Source organism: Gossypium hirsutum, chromosome D03 (assembly GCF_007990345.1).
Source record: "Gossypium hirsutum isolate 1008001.06 chromosome D03, Gossypium_hirsutum_v2.1, whole genome shotgun sequence".
In the NCBI taxonomy this organism is placed as follows: Eukaryota; Viridiplantae; Streptophyta; class Magnoliopsida; order Malvales; family Malvaceae; genus Gossypium; species Gossypium hirsutum.
The window spans coordinates 23,946,379-23,966,751 of record NC_053439.1 but is presented as its reverse complement, the minus strand read 5'-3'; the positions used below and the strand labels follow the sequence as shown (position 1 = coordinate 23,966,751).

Sequence of the window (20,373 nt, the reverse complement as noted above, 5' to 3'; positions counted from 1 at the left end):
AAACAATTTTTCTTCGTTCCAATATTTTTACAGAATCATGTAAATTATTCATTTCTTTTTATTTCATTTTCTAACAAATAAAATTAAACAAACGATAAAATTGATCTAAACCTTCTTGGATATTCCCAAGCAAGCTTGATTGGAAGCCGAGCATTGATGAACCAAAGAGAGAAAGGGAGCATGGAACCAAACTAGTTTGGGTAAAGTTGATGGTAAGTCTCGTATGGTGGTCGTTTCAGTCATTGAAAGTGTAGAGCTCGTTTAAAGAATCCATGAAATAACGTAATTTCAAAATGTTGTAGGTAAGATAGATAATGTGGTCAAGGGGGTTGGTTAAGAGGTTGAGGGAACGGGCTTGAGAAATTTTGTTGAGGGTGGACCGCCATAAGTCACGACTGGCGAGGTCTTCTAGTGAGGCGAGCTTGTGGACTAGGTCATTGAAGTGGTGATGGATGATGAGGGTTTGTAATTGTGAGATGAGAATATGCGAAGCAAGTTTTATTTTGGTTTAAGCTTTCACATTTTCTTTTTTCTTTAACATAAAAAAGTTTTAACAAATGGAAAATATAGGAAAACTATGTTAAAAGAAATGGAGAAGGGAGAAAAATAAACGGAGAAGTAGAAGAGAAGGGAAAATAAAGAAAACAAAGGAAAGTTAAAAGAACATAAAAGTAAAAAAATTAAATTACTCAAAACGAAAACTATGAGGACCAATTGTATAATTTAACCTAAATTTTTTACTTGAAATTATGATTTAACATGTCACATCAGCTTACCATTACACCGTTAATGACAATTAACGGCTCAGTGACTAAAATATTACAACATGATAATGTGACTAAAATGTAGCATTTTAAACATAAGTAACTAAAATACAATTGAGATAAATAAAAATGACCATTTTGATAATTTACCCTTAAATTAATTTAAGGAAAAAATTCAACTTTGGTTGAAATTTTAAACACATTAAACACTATAATGTTTTAAGTTTGAATTTGATTAAACATAAACTTTAAAATTCCATATGATTTAAAACGATAAAAATATACTATACTAATGTTTATTATTTTTTTAAAAAAGTAAATTGCATCTTTGATCCATGATTCATATTTTCAATTAATCCTTAAATTTTAAAACATTTTTAATCTTCAAATTTTAAATATTATATCAATTAAATCCTTTCATTATTTTTTGAAAAATAAAAAAATAAAACTTAAAGTTGAAAAAAAAGAAGTGATAAGTTAATAAAAAGGGCAAAACGTCAAAACTTTTCCTACAAAACTAAAGTAATAACTTAAAGAGTAAAGATAAAAACCAAATTAAAACTATAAACTGCAATAAACAGAAGAATTTTTGAACAACTATTAAACCTTCAAAAAAGTTAAAAACCTAAAATTAAATATTCAACGATAACAAAATTACAAGACGATGTCGAGGAATTTTTTGGTAGGAAAACAATCATAGAAATAGACTTCTAGTTACAGAAAAATTAATGGAAAGTTATCCCTACTTCAAACTGCTGAAAATCATCCATCAACAGACCCTAAACACATTCAGGTGGTTCTACCACATTCAAGTCTCCCGTGGCGAGCTTTGCCATATAATCTGTTACTTTGTTTTGCTCCTTTGGAACTTGTCGAAATCTAACTTGTCAAGTTTTCATAAGTATTGTATGAATAAATCGGCCCTCCAAACGGTTATTGTCCAATGCATAACCATTACTGATAGTATCGAATATCAAAATAACATTGTAGCTTTCCACTTCAAATTTACGAAATAATCATACCCTCATAGAGTGCCCGTGCTTTTGTTTGATAAACACTCGATCTACCAATCTTCATAACAAACCCCAGCAACCATTCCCTTTCATGGTCCCGAAAAACTCCTCCCACAGCAGCTGAGGAAGATTGTGCTTTAAAGCTGCCATCGGTGTTTATTTTCACCCATACAGCAGGTGGTGGTTGACAGAAGCCCTAAGTGTAGATGCTATTCATTCTCGTTCTATTGACACTGTCTCGAGTCCAAGCTGTACTTGTTGCGATCAAGTCCATACTACTATAGTTGAATCCCTTGAAAATAAGGTTATTCCTATGCTTCCAAATCAGCCAAGAAGTTATGGAAAATAAAGTTGATCCTTGATCCTTAAAAGTCATTTTAGAGGATATTGTAGATTTGTTTCGTATGTTTGTATCTACGTATGTATGTTTATACTGATATGCTTGATTAATTAAAATTCTAGTATAAAAATTCTATTCTTGTAATTTTTTTCCACCGATCTTATGTGTCTCCTTGTAATTCTAATATTGTCGAATCTTTAACTATTTAGGCGTTTCGAAGGTTTCCCAGGTCTTCGAAGTTCTCTTGTCTTTTAATACTTTATAGCTTTAATTTGGCTTTGATTTTAAGTTTTAGTTTATAGTTTATGCGGCAAACTTTTGTCGTTTATACATATACATATATATATAATTTTAATGTTTAATTTTTTATGATTTTAATATCAAATTATTCTACATAATTTATGTGTAAATTTAATGGTAAAATTAAATGTTTTAGTAGTGGAAGGATTTGATTGATATAATTTCCAAACTCTAGGGTGTAATTAAAATTTTTTAAAGTCTAGGGTCCAATTTAGAATGTAAGTTATAGTATAGGGATGTTTGGTATAATAGCTAGTTTTTACTGAAATTGGAATAGTGGTTTCGGACCACAAATTTGACGAGTAAATTATTATTTTATTATTATTTTAATATCTATGGGACGTTGGTAAGGCCGTATTAAAATTTCGTTAAGAAATTTTAACATTTACATGCTTAATTAGGTAAAAAAAGACTAAATTGTAAAAGGTGCAAAAGTAGAGTTCTATTTGTTAAAAGGGTTAAATGGCTATGAAACTTAAATGTGAGTGGACTTGATGGTAATTAGACCATTTATAGTGTTAGTGGACAAAGATGGGCATGAATTACGTGTTCTATGTAGTTAATTAACAAGGTTAATTTTGTAAATTAATAAATAAGTTAAAGTAAAAATAACATAAATAAAGGTATCATCTTCTTTAGTTGATATTTTCCACCGAAAATTAAAGGAAGGAGAAGCCATAGCTAGGGTTGAAGTTTGATCACTCATATAGCTTGCATGTAAGTGATTTTTCATTTCGTTTTTAATGATTTCTATGTTTTTAAAGTCGTTGTAACTTAACCTATCTAGCTCAGGGGTCAATTTGTAAAATTGTTAAAGATTTAGGGTTTTTCCATAAACATTCTTGCATGATTCTTGATGTTTAATGGAAGATTATGAGTCCTTATTGATAAATAAACTAATTTTGTAAAGTGATTTTGGATGAAAATGACATTTAGGGACTTATTTGTAAAAGTGGTAAAATTTTAAGTTAAATTCATGAAATAGTGGTTTTTATGAGTTGATAAAGGTCCCTAATGAATTCGGCTAGCATGAGATGAGGATTAAAATGCTTAGATTTCAATTTTTGAGCTTAAGGACTTAATTGTGAAAAGTTGAAATGTTAGGGTGAAATTGTAATTTTGAAAAATATGGGATATGGACTGAATTGAATAATAAAAGTATTAAATGGATTGAATTTGTATATTTAGATCAAGATAGACCATGTACAGACTTAGATCGGGGAAAGGCTAAAGCCTCGGATTAGTCGATCTTGTTTTTACGCCCTTGTCGTCGAGGTAAGTTCGTATGTACGAATTATTGTATTCATGTTATTCAATTATGCGCTATTATGAATAAATAATGTTATTGAACAATGTACATCCAAGACAATGCTATGATAGTTATCGAGCCTCGGTTGAACCTACTGATGGTTGAGGTCCTGCATTTGTTGGAGATACTCCACAGCTCATGTGAGCAGCATCGTGTAGCTTACATTCTGACCCACAGCTCGTGTGAGCAACAATGTAAAGGGAATGTTACAGTTATATGTTTAAGCACACTTCGTGTGAGCTTTTCTGAGTATTCGAGGATATTCTAAATGGTTCAATAGGCAATGAAAATGATTGAAATGGCAAGCTTTCAAATGGGAGTATGCTTGTGTTCATGAAAATGAAGAATGGATCCAATGATGTATGTTCATGTGGAAATGACTTACCTTATGTTTAATTCAAGTGAATTATGTTTAAATGCACTAACTTATGTATCAGTGGTGATGCTTAGGCTTGTGTCAAGCTTATGGTTGGATTACATTATACTTATTCTTAATGTTTTATAATGAAATGGTAAGTTATGTTTCATGTTCTACAAACTTACTAAGCATTATGTGCTTACATAGTTTTCTTTCCTATTTTTTTAGATAATTAGAAGCTTGATCGGTTTGGAAGCTCGTCGGAGATCTATCAAACTATCCAGAATAAATATCGGTAGTTTTTAATGTTTTGGCCAATGTGATAATGGCATGTATAGGTGGACTTGTATTAGTATTTAGTCAAATGTTAGTTTATGATTTTGGCATGTATAAGTTGTTTTGTTTTGGTATCTTTTAATGCTTGCCAAATTATGTCATTTTGGGTACTTGTGATTCATGAATGGTATGGCTCAAATTGTATGTTTGTGATGAAATGTTTATGGTCATATTTGTGGCATGAATTGTTAGAAGTTGAATTATGTTTGATGATGGAAATTTGAACATATATGCATGTGTAGGTAAGCTTTAACGTTTGCTTGTGAGGTGCCTCGAAATGGCATATTGGTTGATTGATTTAAGGTTATTGAAATGGTCTTATATGTATGTTTTGGTAAGGTTTGAAGTCTTGTTCCGGTTGAAATTACCCATGTAGCACACGAATGCTGGATTTGATGGGCATTCATCAAACACATGGTCTCCACCACAATAAACACACGATAGCTTGACTAAATTTATCTCCTAGACTGCAGTAGGCCTTTTCATTATTTTAATCATATTAGCCAAAGAAGACAAATGTTTTGTCAACGAAGTGATTGTGTCCAGCTCCATAGCGCCAGCACCCGTCCCAACTCTTGTGGTAGGATATTAATAATCATTGTTGGCAATCTTTTCCAAAATCTCATATGCTTCATTATAAGATTTATCCAACAAAGTACCATTAGCCAAAGCATCAATTACCATCCTCGTATGCGCATTCAGCCCATTATAGGATGTCTCTATCTGAGTCCAATGTTGAAATCTGTGCATCAGACATTTTTTAATTAAGTCTTTAAATCGTTCCCAAGCTTCATATAATGTTTCATCTTCCAATTGCTAAAAGATGTGATGTCATTTCTAAGCTTGGCATTCATATTTGGGGGATTATACCATAGCAAAAACCTCTAGGAAAGATCATTCCATGATGCCACTATTCCCGATGGCAAAGCATTCAGCCATGCTCTTGCACGATCTCTCAAAGAATATGGAAACAGTTTAAGTTGCAGAGCATCTTCAGGAACACCCTGTTGCCTAAATGAGTCACAAACCTCTAGAAAAAGTCATAAATGCAGTCTTGGATCTTCCATGGACAATCCACCAAACTGTCATACTGTTTGTAACATCTTAAACATTACTTGTTTCAGCTTGAATTGCTGAGCCTGTATTTTTGGTCTGACTATCCCTGGATTCAGGTAATCCAAAATTGGAACAACATGCTCACGGATTGGTCTATCTCAGTCATCTATCACCCATGAACACGAGGATTAGTGTTCTGACCATTCAAATTATCATTCATACCAGGTATCACCCTACAAACAGAAGGATCAACATATTGAGCATTTGGATTATCATTGAGACCATGATCATTCTTGTTCCTAGCCATTTTTTGCAGTTCTTTTCACATTCTTCGTAAAGTTCTTTTTATCTCTAGGTTAAAAGGATATTCTTTGTTAGCAGGAATGCCTCTTCTCATGCATTGATGGCAAACATGTAGAAATTAAATATAACTAAGTTAAATAAAACTTATGGAATTAAGTAAAATAACCAAACAAAATTACACCAAATTGTCGATCCCTAACAACAGTGCCAAAAACTTGTCGCGGGTGAATATGATATGCAAATTATGTAAATATACATGTCGAATCAAGTAATAAAGTGATAAGTGAGATCGTCTCCACAGGGATCAGATTAGGTATAAGAGTGGTCAAGTTATTATAATAAATTGTGATTAATGTTATGGAAAAGTCAGGTTAAGTATGCAACAGTAAATTAAAATAAAAAGGATGTGTACGAAGTGAATACTGACTAACACTAGAAAATGCTAAGGCAAAGCAAGAGCAAAAATGCAATGGCAATTACGAGAATAATTATGTGAATAAAATGCTAGCGAATAAATGAATAACTAAAAATGTTATGGCAAAGATGGTGCAACAACAGATTGAAGGTCTACAATATTGATTGGAAGGTTGGAATTACTAAGAATCTGACCTTACTTTCAGTAATGCCTCAGCAAAATCGTACTTAATCTATTGCTCAGAAGAGACCTAAAGTGACCTACTTCTTTCGAGAGCAAGGTCTCAAGTTACTTGGCCTATGTCTATAGGCCTTATGACGGCACCCTACACTGTTTTATTGTCATTCTATATGAATGTTGCTCTATGTCTAGAGTTTACTACAAGTATCTATCAGGTACTTGCTCATATCATTTAATTACGGTCTAAGTAATCCAACCTTTTTAGAATTAGATTATGTTTTATGGGCATAGTGCACATTCATCTATTTTTAGGGAATGTACGCATACACTTGGAAAATAAAAATAATTGAATGAAACAACATATTAAATAAAATATATGCTTCAACCATTAAAGAAAACAAAAGTTTTTATCATGTAATCCTAGCCCTATGAGATTTAACTCATAGATTGGTGATTAAAATTAATGTTCGAAATAACATCCAACATCGTTTTGATCAAATTAATTCACGGAGAATATAGTAAGAAATGATGGAAGAACTTAAGAAGATGGTTGTCGCCAAATCAATCCTCAATCTAGCAACACAACATCCTGTGATGGCTACGAGGGACTGCTTTCGATCTCCCCTTTTCATCTCTTCTCAGCCGCTACCCTCAATTGTTGCCTCCGGATCCCTACACTTAGGGCTTCCTCCTTCGGCTTTTTATAGGCTTTTTCTTCCTAGAATAGCTCCAACAGTTGACGATATCTTCTCCTATTTTTTAGGCAGATTTTTCTGGTACAAGTAGAGTTGGCCTGAAACTGGTCTGCGATGAGCGTTGACTTGGTCATCTTCTTGAAATTAGCATGGCATACAAGGTGGCAAACTGTCCAACCTTTTGCCCCGGGAAATCTTCACTCCTTTTTTTCTTTCTCCATATCTTGCACCTACCAAACCACCAAACACACCCTTCCACACACAATTCAAAGTATCTAGCATGTAAACATAGTCCAAGCTCCTAATGCAAATGATAAAAATATAAATAAAATGTCCTAAAATACCACTAAGTGTACCCAAGTACAAGCAATTAGCTAGTCTAAAGGCATGAAATATAACTCTTTTCAAGAGTTATCAATAATGCAATCAAACCGCTAGATACATAATATTGTGGTCAAGCCATCAAATTTACAGATATACTGCCATATAATATAGTTAAACCACCAAAATGTGCAAATTATTAAACTGCAAAATCTTCCTCTGTACAATCATATCCCAACCCAATGCATGTGATATGGCATACAGAACAGAAATTTTAGTAGGCATGATTTAACATAGTGACATGCTTTACATGCGAATTAGAATCAATATAATGACATGCTTAACATGCGAATCAGAATATCAACAGAAACAATAGCATGTTTATTTTTCATGCATATCCAATAACACCATATGTCACAATACATGTGTAACCTCCCAAACCCGAACCAGTCGTTATGGTTGAATTTGAAAACCTACATTGGCCACCGGGATGGCTAAAAAAACTTTCGTATTTTTCAAATATACTTTTTAAACCATTTGCGTAATTTGTTCAAAATTAGTGAAATCTAATGTTGAACTTAATTTCATAAAAAACATGAGGATTTTAGAAATTGATGATTTCGGTATTTTGTAAAAGTTTGATCCCTATTCAAAACTATAATAATTTCAATCACATTTCCAAATCATTCGTCTTTTTATTCAAAACTAGAGAACTTGGTTAATCGTCATTATTTCGAAAAACATATTAAATTCATAAATCAAATGTCTTTAGAAATCTCATTTGTAAATATTAATAATTTTAAAAACTAAGTCTAATTTTATTAAAAGTCATTTTTCAGAATTGCAGTGAAAAATGTATTATTGACAAATTCTATTTAAAAACTGAGTTTCATGCGAAATCTTATCAAATACCAATTTATGTAGTTTTTAAAACCTGATGTTATGCAATCAAGTCATGCAAATCAGAATAAAATCCCCAAAGTAATGTGCCATACATCAGTCCATAAACAAAGTAATTATAGTTCCAAAATAAGTATTAAAATTAATTTAAAATACTTAAGTATGAAAACATCCGAGAAACTCTTCCGATAGTTGTATCCAACTCGTAACCTCGAGTTTATCTGAAAGGATAGAAAACTAAAGAGGGTGACCTATAAAGCTCAGTGTGAGTCTTAACTCAAGTATTAAAAAGGAATTTAGTATACAAATTAAAATATTACGAAGAATTTATATTCTTTAATTCACCAGTGTCTTAACTTACGTAACAGTCAGTAATTAAAACATACATTTCATAAACATAGCAGAATGTATATATCAACATAATTTCACAGGTAGCAATGTGCATGAGAATGTCAATGTAGAGCGTATTCAGAAATCAGTGTAAGTTTTTCAAAAACATTCCTACTTATCTCTGCTACACACCAATAAAGAGTTCCCTAGAACTCATCCATCCAATAACACCCCACGTTGTGGCCAAGCCACTCAATGTCCCAGTCAAGCTGCATCTTTGTGGTCAAACCACTCAATAACATTGTGGCCAAGCCACTCAATAGCATTCTGGGCAAGCTACTCAATAGCATTGGGGTCAAGCCACTCAATATTGCAGTAAAACTGCTAAAGCCTTCCACCTTTCATAATCATCCCAACCCCATGCATGTGATATGGCATGTGAACAATATTTTTAGTGGGCATGCTTAACATGTGAATCAATTTATAATCAATACAGTTGACATGCTTAACTTGTGATGTAACACCCCTAACCCGTATTCATTGCCAGATTAGGGTTACGGAGCATTATTGTACAATTGAAAACATTTAAACAAAATTTCATTCACTAACATAAACATATCATATATCAAACATACATGCACATTCTATCCTTAAATCGAGCCCTCGAGGCACTAAAAATACATTAGAAACAATTCGGGACCAATTTGAAATCATTTGGAAAGTTTAGCAAAAGGTTACAAATTTCAGAATACAGGGGTCACATGGCTGTGTGGCTAGGCCGTGTGCCACATACGGTTGAGACAAACGCCTGTGTCACAGGTTGTGTAACCTTCGAACAAGGGACACACGGCTGTGTCCCAGCCCGTTCCCTAACCCGTGTAACTCTCTGAGTAGGGTCACACGGTCATGTGCTAGGCGGTGTAACTCTCGAAATTGCCTTACACGCCCGTGTGCCAAGCCGTGTGCTAGGCCGTGTAACTCACTGACTTGCATGCATAGGACCCTTCAAGAGGCACATAGTCGTGTCGCCAGGCCATGTGTCACACACAGCTGAGTCACACACCTGTGTCTCAGGTCGTGTGGACCTAAAATTCACCTAAAATAGGCTATTCCCAATACAATTTCATGCATAGTCATTTGAACCATTTGTGCACACTTACAAAACATCAAACCATACCTAAACATACATATGTATATGCCATTTCAAGACCCTATTTCAACTAATCAATATGCCATTCAGAGGCACCTCAAAAACAATAATCAAAACTTTCCTAAACAAGTCCACTTTATCAAATTTCAAACATCCATATCTAGTTCAACATTTACCAAAACGTGCCACAAGCATACCCATTAACACATCATTCCAAACATACCATTTGTGCCATCCATAACATGCATCCTAAGATAGCACAATGACACAAACTAGAAAGGCATCAAATGTACCAAACCAAGAGAACATCCATAACTTATATTCAACAATTCACCAACTAACCATTCAAGAAAATGAAATTACAATTCAACCTATACATGCCATTATAACCTTGGCTGAAACATTGAAAAACTACCGATATTTATGCTGGATAGTGTGATAGATCTTCGATGAGCTTCCAACTGATTGAGCTACCGATAATCTATAAAACATTAGAAAGAAACTACGTAAGCACATAATGCTTAGCAAGTTCATAGAAAAGAAAACATAACTTACCATTCATTTACATAACATAAAGTACAAGCATAATATAACCCAAACCACAAGTTAGGCACAAGCCTATACATCATCATTAAGACACAAGCTAGTGTGATTGCACATGTTCAAATGAATTCATCCACAACAAGAAATTTGCATATGTATTCATATCAATTAGATCATCATTCCTTTTCATAGGTTCATGATACATTGCATTTGAACACTTACCCTTTTCATTTCCTTTTTATATCCGTTGAACCATACAGAATTTCATTGGATATTCAGGAAAGCTCACACGAAGTATGCTTAAACATATAATCATAATATTTCCTTTACATCATTGCTCACTTGAGCTGTGGGTCTGAATGTAAGCTACACGATGTTGTTTGCACGAGCTATGGAGTATTCGCAACAAATGATGGACCTTAGCCATCGATAGAACATGTAATACCAACACCCGAAACATGAAATCCCTAATGACATGTCATTTGTATCCTACGAATTCCTAAGGTTCAATCGAGACTCGATAACCGTCATAGCATTTATTTGGGTATACATCATTCCATTACATTATGAATACATAATAAAATATATTTGAATAAAATTTATGCGATAACCATTATATGAACTTACTTCAATGACTAGGAGGCGTAGAAACGAAGTCGAACTAATCCGAGGCTTTTGCTTTTTCCCGATCTAGATCCATACGTGATTTATCTTGATCCAAATAGATAATTATATTCAATTAAGTACTTGAATTAACCTCAAACATTCAATTCAATCCATAATTCACATTTATGCTTAATTATCATGTTGCCCCTAACATTTTAACTTTTCACAATTTAGACCTTAAGCTTATAACTTAAAATCTAAGCATTTTAATCCCCCATTCAAGCAAACTGAATTTATTAGGGACTTATATCAATCCATACAAACCATTATTTCTTAAGTTTTCCATGAACTTTTACTATTTTTACAAATCAATGCCTAAATGCAAATTTCATCAAAAATCACTTTACAAAACTTGTCTATTTATCAAGGACTCATAATCTACCATTAAACATCAAGAATCTTTCAAAAACATTCATGGCATAACCCTCAATCTTTAATAGTTTTAGAAATTGACCCCCGAGCTAGCTAGATTAAGTTAAAATGAACTAAAAAACATATAAATCATTAAAAACGAAATTCAAACCAAATACCATGCAAGTGTGTGAGCTAGCTGAAACTTCAAATTGCATAAATGGAGTTTTCCTTCTCTAAATTTAGTGGAAAAATGCATCCAAGAAGATGACACTAAATTTTAACCTTATTTTACTTTACTTAATTATTAAATTACATTTTTAACCTTAACAGGCACTTAAATTATGTCCATAATTATCCATTATCCTTATGAATTGAACAATTACCATTTAAGTCTACCCATTTTAAAGTTTCATAGCCATTTGACCTTTTTAGCAAATAGAACTCCTCTTTTACACTTTATACGATTTAGTCCTTTATACTTAATTAATCATGCAAACATCAAAATTTCTTAACAAAATTTTAATACGGCCTTACTAATATCTCATAGACATTGAAATAATAATAAAATAAAAATTTACTCATCGGATTTGTGGTCCCGAAACTATTGTTCCAATTTCACTAGAAAACGGATTGTTATAACACTCCCCTTAAAAGAATTTTCATCCCCGAAAATCTTACTAGTAAAAAAGTTCGGGTATTACACTTTCATAGCTTCTTCCGACTCGTAGGTAGCCTCTTCTATTCCATGTCGTTGCAAGAGAAATTTAACTAAAGTTATACTTTTAGTTCTTAATTCTTTAACTTCCCGGGCTAGAATTCTGATCGGTATTTCACTATACGTCATATCAGATTGAATCTCAACATCAACTGGGGATATCACGTGTGAAGGATCTGATCGATGTCGTCGTAACATCAACACATGAAATAGATTATGAATCTTTTCTAACTCTGACGGTAATGCCAATCTGTAAGCTACTAGCCTGATTCTCTTAATGATCTCGTACGACCCGATAAACCACAAACTAAGCTTTCCTTTCCGGCCAAATTGAAGAACTTTCTTCCAAGGTGAGACTTTCAGAATACCTTTTCGCCGAATTGAAACTCTAAATATTTTCTTTTCAAATTCGCAAAGGATTTCTGACGATCAGAAGAAGCTTTCAAACTATTATGTATCACTTTGACTTTTTCTTCGGTTCCTCGAATGAAATCAACACCAAATAACTTTTTCTCACTCAGCTTGGTCCAATATAACATAGTTTGACATTTTTGACCATACAAAGCTTCTTACGGTTCCAGTTTAATGCTCATTCGATAACTGTTATTGTAAGCAAATTCAACTAACGGCAGAAATCTCTTCCAATTACCTTCAAACTTTAAAACACAACATCGAAGCATATCTTCGAGTATATGAATTTCTCGCTAAGACTGACCATTGGTCTGTGGATGAAACATTGTACTAAAATGGAGTTGATTACCTAGACCTTCATGTAACTTGTTCTAGAATTGAGACTTAAACCGTGGATCCCTATCAGATATTATAGAATTTGGGGAACCGTGCAATCTAACAATCTTGGAAACATACAACTTTTCTAATCTCTGAAGTGAAAAATCTGTACGCACTGGAATGAAATGTACGAATTTCATCAAATGATCTACAATGACCCATACAACATCTTTCTTTCTCAGAGATAGAGGCAATCACGATACGAAATCCATCGTAACACGTTCCCATTTCCGTTCTGGAATCATCACAGGTTGTAATAAACTAGAAGGTACTTGAAGTTCGGCTTGAACTTGTTGACAGACCAAGCATTTTGATACAAATTCTAAAATCTCTCGTTTCATTCCTTGCCACCAATACATTTGTTTCAAATTACAGTACATTTTAGCTCTACCAGGGTGTATCGATAAACTACTACTGTGAGCTTCTTGTAAAATCTTCTAAATGAGATTAGAATTTCTCGGAACACAAATTCTATTTTTGAAGTAAAAAATGTCGTCTGGACCAACATGAAAATCTGAATCAGATGTTGACTCTATTTGTTTCCATTTAACGATCAATTCAACATCACTTTTTTGAGCTTCAAAAATTTATTGCAAAAACGTTAGTATAAGTTTTTATTCAGCTAAAATTGAACCGTCATCAATCAACGTCAACCATGTGTTCAATGCTCCTGAAGAAAACTAAGATTTTATTAATCAACGACAACAACATTAGCCTTTCCCGGATGATAGTTGATAATCAGATCATAATCTTTTAGTAACTCAAGCCACCTACACTGTCTCAAATTCAAATATTTCTGTGACATCAAATAATTCAGGCTTTTATGATCCGTGAAAATGTGACATTTTTCTCCATACAAATGGTTTCGCCGAATTTTTAAATAAAAAATAATAGCTGCAAGCTCTAAATTGTGAGTCGGATAATTATTTTCGTGCGGTTTCAACTATCGAGAAGCATTCAATGAAGTATCGAAAGTATCAGATAATTATTTTCGTGCTATCACTTTACCCTCTTGTATCAATACATAGCCCAAACCATTCAATGAAGTATCACTATAAATTACAATATTTTTATCGGAATCTGACTGAACTAAAGCAGGTGCCCCGGTTAACAACACTTTCAATGATTAAAACTTTGCTTAGATTTTTCAAACCATTCAAACTTGACATCTTTTTGAAGTAGTTTCAGCAACGACATAGCAATCATCAAAAATCCTTTAACAAATCTTCTATAATATCCAGCTAAACCCAGAAAACTTCTAACTTCTGAAACATTTCTCGGAGGTTTCCAGTCCACTACAGTTGAGATTTTACTTGGATAAAATCTAATACCACCTACCGATAATATGTGTCCTAAAAATCAGACTTCTCGGAACCAGAAATCACATTTGCTGAACTTAGCGAATAATTGTTTTTCGTGTAAAGTTTGCAATAGGCATGCTCTGTCTCATCTCGTGAATAGATCAAAATGTCATCAATGAATACAACAATAAATCTGTCTAAAAATAGTCTGAATATTCTATTCATCAAATCCATAAATAGAATAGGTGCATTAGTCAAACCAAATGGCATCATAAGAAACTCATAATGTCCATACCTGGTTCTGAAAGTAGTTTTTGGCACATCCAAGTCTTTAACTCGTAGTTGATAATAACCAAAACGAAGATCGATCTTTGAAAACATTGTCGCACCTTTCAGTTGATCAAACAAATCATCGATACGTGGCAATGGATACTTGATCTTGATTGTGACTTTGTTGAGTTGTCGATAATCGATACATAGTCACAGTGACTCATCCTTTTTCTTAACAAAAAACACAGGAGCACATCAAGGAAAGAAGCTGGGCTGAACAAACCCCCAATCTGTTGACTCTTGCAACTGTGCTTTCATCTCTTTCAATTCTGTAGGTGTCATTCTATATGGAGCTATCAAAACCAGAGATGTTCCCGACATCAATTCAATAGCAAACTCAACCTCTTTAATCGAAAGTAACCTTGGTAATTCTTCTGGAAATACATCTGTGAACTCACACATAATCGAAACTGATTCTAACCTCAATTCTAAAACTCTGAAATCAAATATATAAGCAAGATACACTTCACATCATTTTCTAACATATTTCTATGCCGACATAGCTGAAATAACATTATATGTACAATCCAGTCTATCTGATTCAAATTGGATCCTTTCATCGTTCTAACATTTTAACATTATATGCTTTTGTCTACAGTTCACAACAACATCATACAGAGTTAACCAGTCTATACCCAGAATCACATTAAACTTATCAAAGGGTAATAACATGAAATTAGCCAAAAAGTTGCAACCCCGAATCATCAAAGGACAATTTTTACAGACTTTATCGACTAATACATATTGTCCTAAAGGGTTCGTTACTTTAACCACAAACTCAGTAGATTCAAAATGTATTATCTTATCTAACACTAAAGTTGTGCAAACATATCCCCAAGTCAATCAAAGCGTTAACATTAGAGTCAAAGATAGAAAATGTACTGCTGATCATGTCAGGTGATGAAGCTTCCTCTTGAGCACGAATCGTATAAGCCCTAGCTGGTGCCCGTGCCTCAGATATCACAGTAGAATCTGTCATCCCACTACGACTGTTACCTGCATTTCTAGTGTTATGTGGTGGTCTCCTTCTTGCAGCCGTGTTACTCGTACAAGTGTTTTGAGCATTTTCTTTATCGAACCTTTCAGGGCAGTCTATAAGATAATGATCATAGGAACCCCATTTAAAACATGACCCATCTTTCAGTTTACATTCACCAAAGTGTCGTCTATTACATTGTTGACATTCAGGCTTGTTGTTTCTACATTACCTACACTCACTACAGATGTAGCCTGAGGTTTTGAACTCAAATGTTGTTTTCCTCTATCTTTTCTAGAGTAACCCACAGAATCAGATGGACGACTATGAGATTCTTTTGATTTCTTTGATAGAGACGAGAATGATTTTCCAATAGGTCTTTTTCCTGAATCACGAGCTTCAGAATCAGCTTTTCTATTGCTTTGCTAAGTTTCTCGACCTTGTGTGCTCTATAAGCTAAAACCACAAATTATTTTAACGTAAGAATCCTAACTAATAGCTTGATATCCTCATTTAGGCTGTCTTCAAATTGAGAGCACATAGAAACCTTTGTCAGCACACATTTCCAAGCATACTTACTAAGCCGCACAAATTCCCTCTCGTACTCAGCTACTGACATATAACCTTTCTTCAATTCAAGAAAATCTTTGCATTTCTTATCTAGGAACCTCTGACTCACGTATTTCTTTTTAAACTCTGTTTGGAAAAATTCCCAGTTTACTCAATCCCTTAGCACTACCTCTATCAAAGTGTTCCACCACTGATAAGCCGAGTCTTTCAACAAAGAAACAACACATTTCATGTAATTAATAGGTGTAGAAGAAAATTATTGAAAACTCTCACCGTATTTTCCAACCAGAACTCAACTCTCTTTGGATTGTCTTCAGCAGTACAATGGAACACTTTAGCCCCATACTTCTAAATTTTATCAACTGAAGGCTTACTCACTTGTACTAGTTCCAAACCCTAAAGAATTATAGGGATTGGTTAAGGTATGGGTAAGGGTGGAGGTAATTGAGCCATAGGGTTCGTTCTCACGAATTGAGTAAACGATTCAAACATCATCTGAGAGAAGGCTTCTTTAGCCTCTACTCCCTGGCCCTTAGATACAGGCCTACTACCACTAGACGCTGCTACATTCAGCCCGAGAACTGACTAAACCGTAGCTCTGATACCACTATCACAGGTTATATAATGACATGTATTTCTAGACTTAATAAATGCTACATTTAGCCCAAGAACTGACTAAACCGTAGCTCTGATACCACTAACTGTAACACCCTTAAACCATATCTATTATCAAATTAGGGTTACAGAACATTACCGTACAATTAAAAACATTTAAACAACATTTCATTCACTAAATATCATATGTTAAAACATACATGCACATTCCACCCTTAAATTGAGCCCTTGAGGCCTTAAAAATATATTAGAATTCAGGACCAATTTGAAATCATTTGGAAAGTTTAGGAAAAAGTTACAAATTTTAGAATACAGGGGTCACACGACCGTGCGGCTAGGTCATGTAATCGTCAAACAGGGGACACACAGCCGTGTCCCAGCCCGTACCTCGCCCTTGTAACTCTTTAAGTAGGGTTACACAGTCGTGTCACACACCCGTGTGCTAGGTCGGGTAACTCTCTAAATTACCCCACATGCCTATGTGCCACAACGCTTGCTAGGTCGTGTAACTTACTGACTTGCATGCAGAGGACCCTTTAGGTGACACACGATCGTGTGTCACACAAAACTGAGTCACATGCTTGTGTCTCAAGCCGTGTGGACCTAAAATTCACCTAAAACAGGTCATTCCCAACACCATTTCATGCATAGTAATTAGAACCATTTGTACACATTTACAAAGCATCAAACCATACCTAAACATACATATGTATATGCCATTTCAAGTCTATATTTCAACTAATTATTATGTCATTAGGAGGCATCTCAAAAACAATAATCAAAACTTACCTAAACAAGTCCACTTTACAGAATTTCAAACATCCATATCTAGTTCAACATTTACGAAAACATGCCACAAGTATACCCAGTAACGCATCATTTCAAACATACCATTTGAGCCATCCGTAACATGTACCCTAAGATAGCACAATGACATAAACTAGAAAAGCATCAAATGTACTAAACTAAGATAACATCCATAACTTATACAAAACAATTCACCAACTAACCATTCAAGAAAATGACATTACAATTCAACCTATACATGCCATTATAACCTTGGCCAAAACATTGAAAAACTATCGATATTTATGCCGAATAGTGTGATAGATCTCCGACGAGCTTCCAACCGATTGAGCTTCTGGATAATCTATAAAACATTAGAAGGCAACGATGTAAGCACATAATGCTTAGTAAGTTCATAGAAAGTAAAACAGAACTTATCATTTATTTCCATAACATAAAGTAAAAGCATAATATAACCCAAACCATAAGCTTGGCACAAGCCTATACTTCATCATCAACACACAAGTTAGTGTGATTGCACATTCATATCAATTAGATCATCATTCTTTTTATAGGTTCATGATACATTGCATTTGAACACTTACCCTTTTCATTTCCTTTTCATTCCCGTTGAACCATCTAGAATTTCATCGGATACTCCGGAAAGCTCACACAAAGTGTGTTTAAACATGTAACTGTATTCTTTTCTTTACATCATTGCTCACATGAGCTGTGGAATGGGCCTGCTCACATGAGTTATGGGTCGAAATGTAAGCTACATGGTGCTGCTCGCACGAGTTGTGGAGTATTCGCATCAAATGCTGAACCTCAGCCATCGGTAGAACATTCAAGACCAATACTTGAAATATGAAATCCCTAATGACATGTCATTTGTATCCTACGAATTTCGAAGGTTCAACTGGGACTCGATAACCTTCATAACATTGATTTCGATATACATTATTTCATTACATTATGAATACATAAGAAAATATATTTGAAGAACATTTATGCAATAGAATTATACAAACTTACCTCGACAACTAGGGACGGAAAAATGAAGTTGAACTAATCCAACGCTTTTGCTTTTCCCATATATAGATCTGTACATGGTTTATCTTGATCTAAAGAAATAATTATATTTAGTTAAGTACTTCAATTAACCTCAAACATTCAATTCAATCCATAATGCACATTTATGCTTAATTACCATTTTACCCCTAACATTTTAACTTTTCTCAATTTAGTCTTTTAGCTTATAACTTAAAATCTAAGCATTTTAATCCCTCATTCAAGCTAACCAAATTTATTAGGGGCTTGTATCAATCCATACAAACCATCATTTCATAAATTTTCCATGAACTTTTACTATTTTTACAAATCAATCACTAAATGCAAATTTCATCAAAATTCACTTTACAAAACTTGTTTATTTGTCAAGAAGGACTCATAATCTACCGTTAAAAAAAATAATCATTAAAAAACATTCATGGAATAACCCTCAACCTTTAATAGTTTTACAAATTGACCCTCGAGCTAGCTAGATTTTCTGAAACGACTTCAAAAACATTGAAATCATCAAAAACAAGATTCAAATCACATACCATGCAAGTGTATGAGCTAGCTGAAACTTTAAAGTGTATAAATGGAGTTTTCCTTCTCTAAATTCAGTGGAAAAATGCATCCAAGAAGATGACACTAAATTTTTACCTTATTTTACTTTATTTAATTATTAAATTACGTTTTTAACCTTACTAATTAACCTTAACAATCACTTAAATTATGTCCATAATTGTCCATTAACCTTATGAATTGTAAGACTACCATTTAAGTCCACCCACTTTAAAGTTTCATAGCCATTTGACCCTTTTAGCAAATAGAACTCTACTTTTACACTTTATAAGATTTAGTCCTTTTTACTTAATTAATCATGCAGTCTTTTCTTTATCAGACCTTTCAGGACAGTCTCTAAGATAATGATCATAGGAACCACATTTAAAATATGACCCTTCTTTCAATCTACTTTCACCAAAGTGTCGTATATTACATTACTAACATTCAGGCTTGCTGTTTTTGACATTGCCCACACTCGCTACAGATGTAGCCTGAGGTTTTGAACATGAATGCTGCTTTCCTCTATCTCTTCCTGAGTAACCCACCAAAGCTGATGAACGACTATAAGATTATTACAATTTCTTCGAAGGAAGCCAGAATGATTTTCCCATAGGTCTTTTTCCTGAATCACGAGCCCCAAAATCAGCTATTCTGTTCATTTTGCTAAGTTCCACGGCCTTGTGTGCTCTATCAACTAAACCCACAAATTCTTTTAACTCAAGAATCCCGACTAATAGCTTGATATCCTTATTTAGGCCGCCTTCAGATCGAGTGCACATAGAAACCTCTATTGGTACACATTCCCGGGCATACTTACTGAGTCGCACAAATTCCCTTTCGTACTGAGTTACTGACATACTTCCTTGCTTCAATTCAAGAAACTCTTTGTGTTTCTTATCTAGGAACCTCTGACTCAGGTCTTTCTTTTTGAACTCTATCTGGAAAAATTCCCAGTTTACTTGATCCCTCAGCACTACCTCGATCAAAGTGTTCCACTACTGATAAGCCGATTCTTTCAACAAAGAAATAGCACATTTCAAGCATTCAACCGATGTACAAGAAAATTCATTGAAAACTCTCACCGTGTTTTCCAACCAGAACTCAGCTTTTTCTGGATCGTCTTCGACTGTACCACGGAACACTTTAGCCTGATACTTTCAGATATTATCAATTGGAGGCTTACTCACTCGTACTGGTTCCAAACTCTAAAGAACTACATGGATCGATTGAGGTACAGGTGGGGGTAGAGGTCGTCAAGCCTTAGGGTTTGTTCTCACGAACTCAGTAAATGATTATGACATCATCTGGAAGAAGGCTTCTTTAGCCTCTCCTCCCCAGCCTTCA

The 20,373-nt window shown here is 34.0% G+C and overlaps 1 non-coding gene across 1 annotated transcript; it reads left to right on the top strand.

Moving 5' to 3' along the window:
- The first annotated feature begins 5,159 nt into the window (after positions 1-5,159).
- Positions 5,160-5,265, top strand: LOC121215688 (small nucleolar RNA R71). The gene has a single exon (XR_005911664.1). It is a non-coding gene; the product is annotated as a small nucleolar RNA R71 (small nucleolar RNA).
- Positions 5,266-20,373: the final 15,108 nt, after the last annotated feature.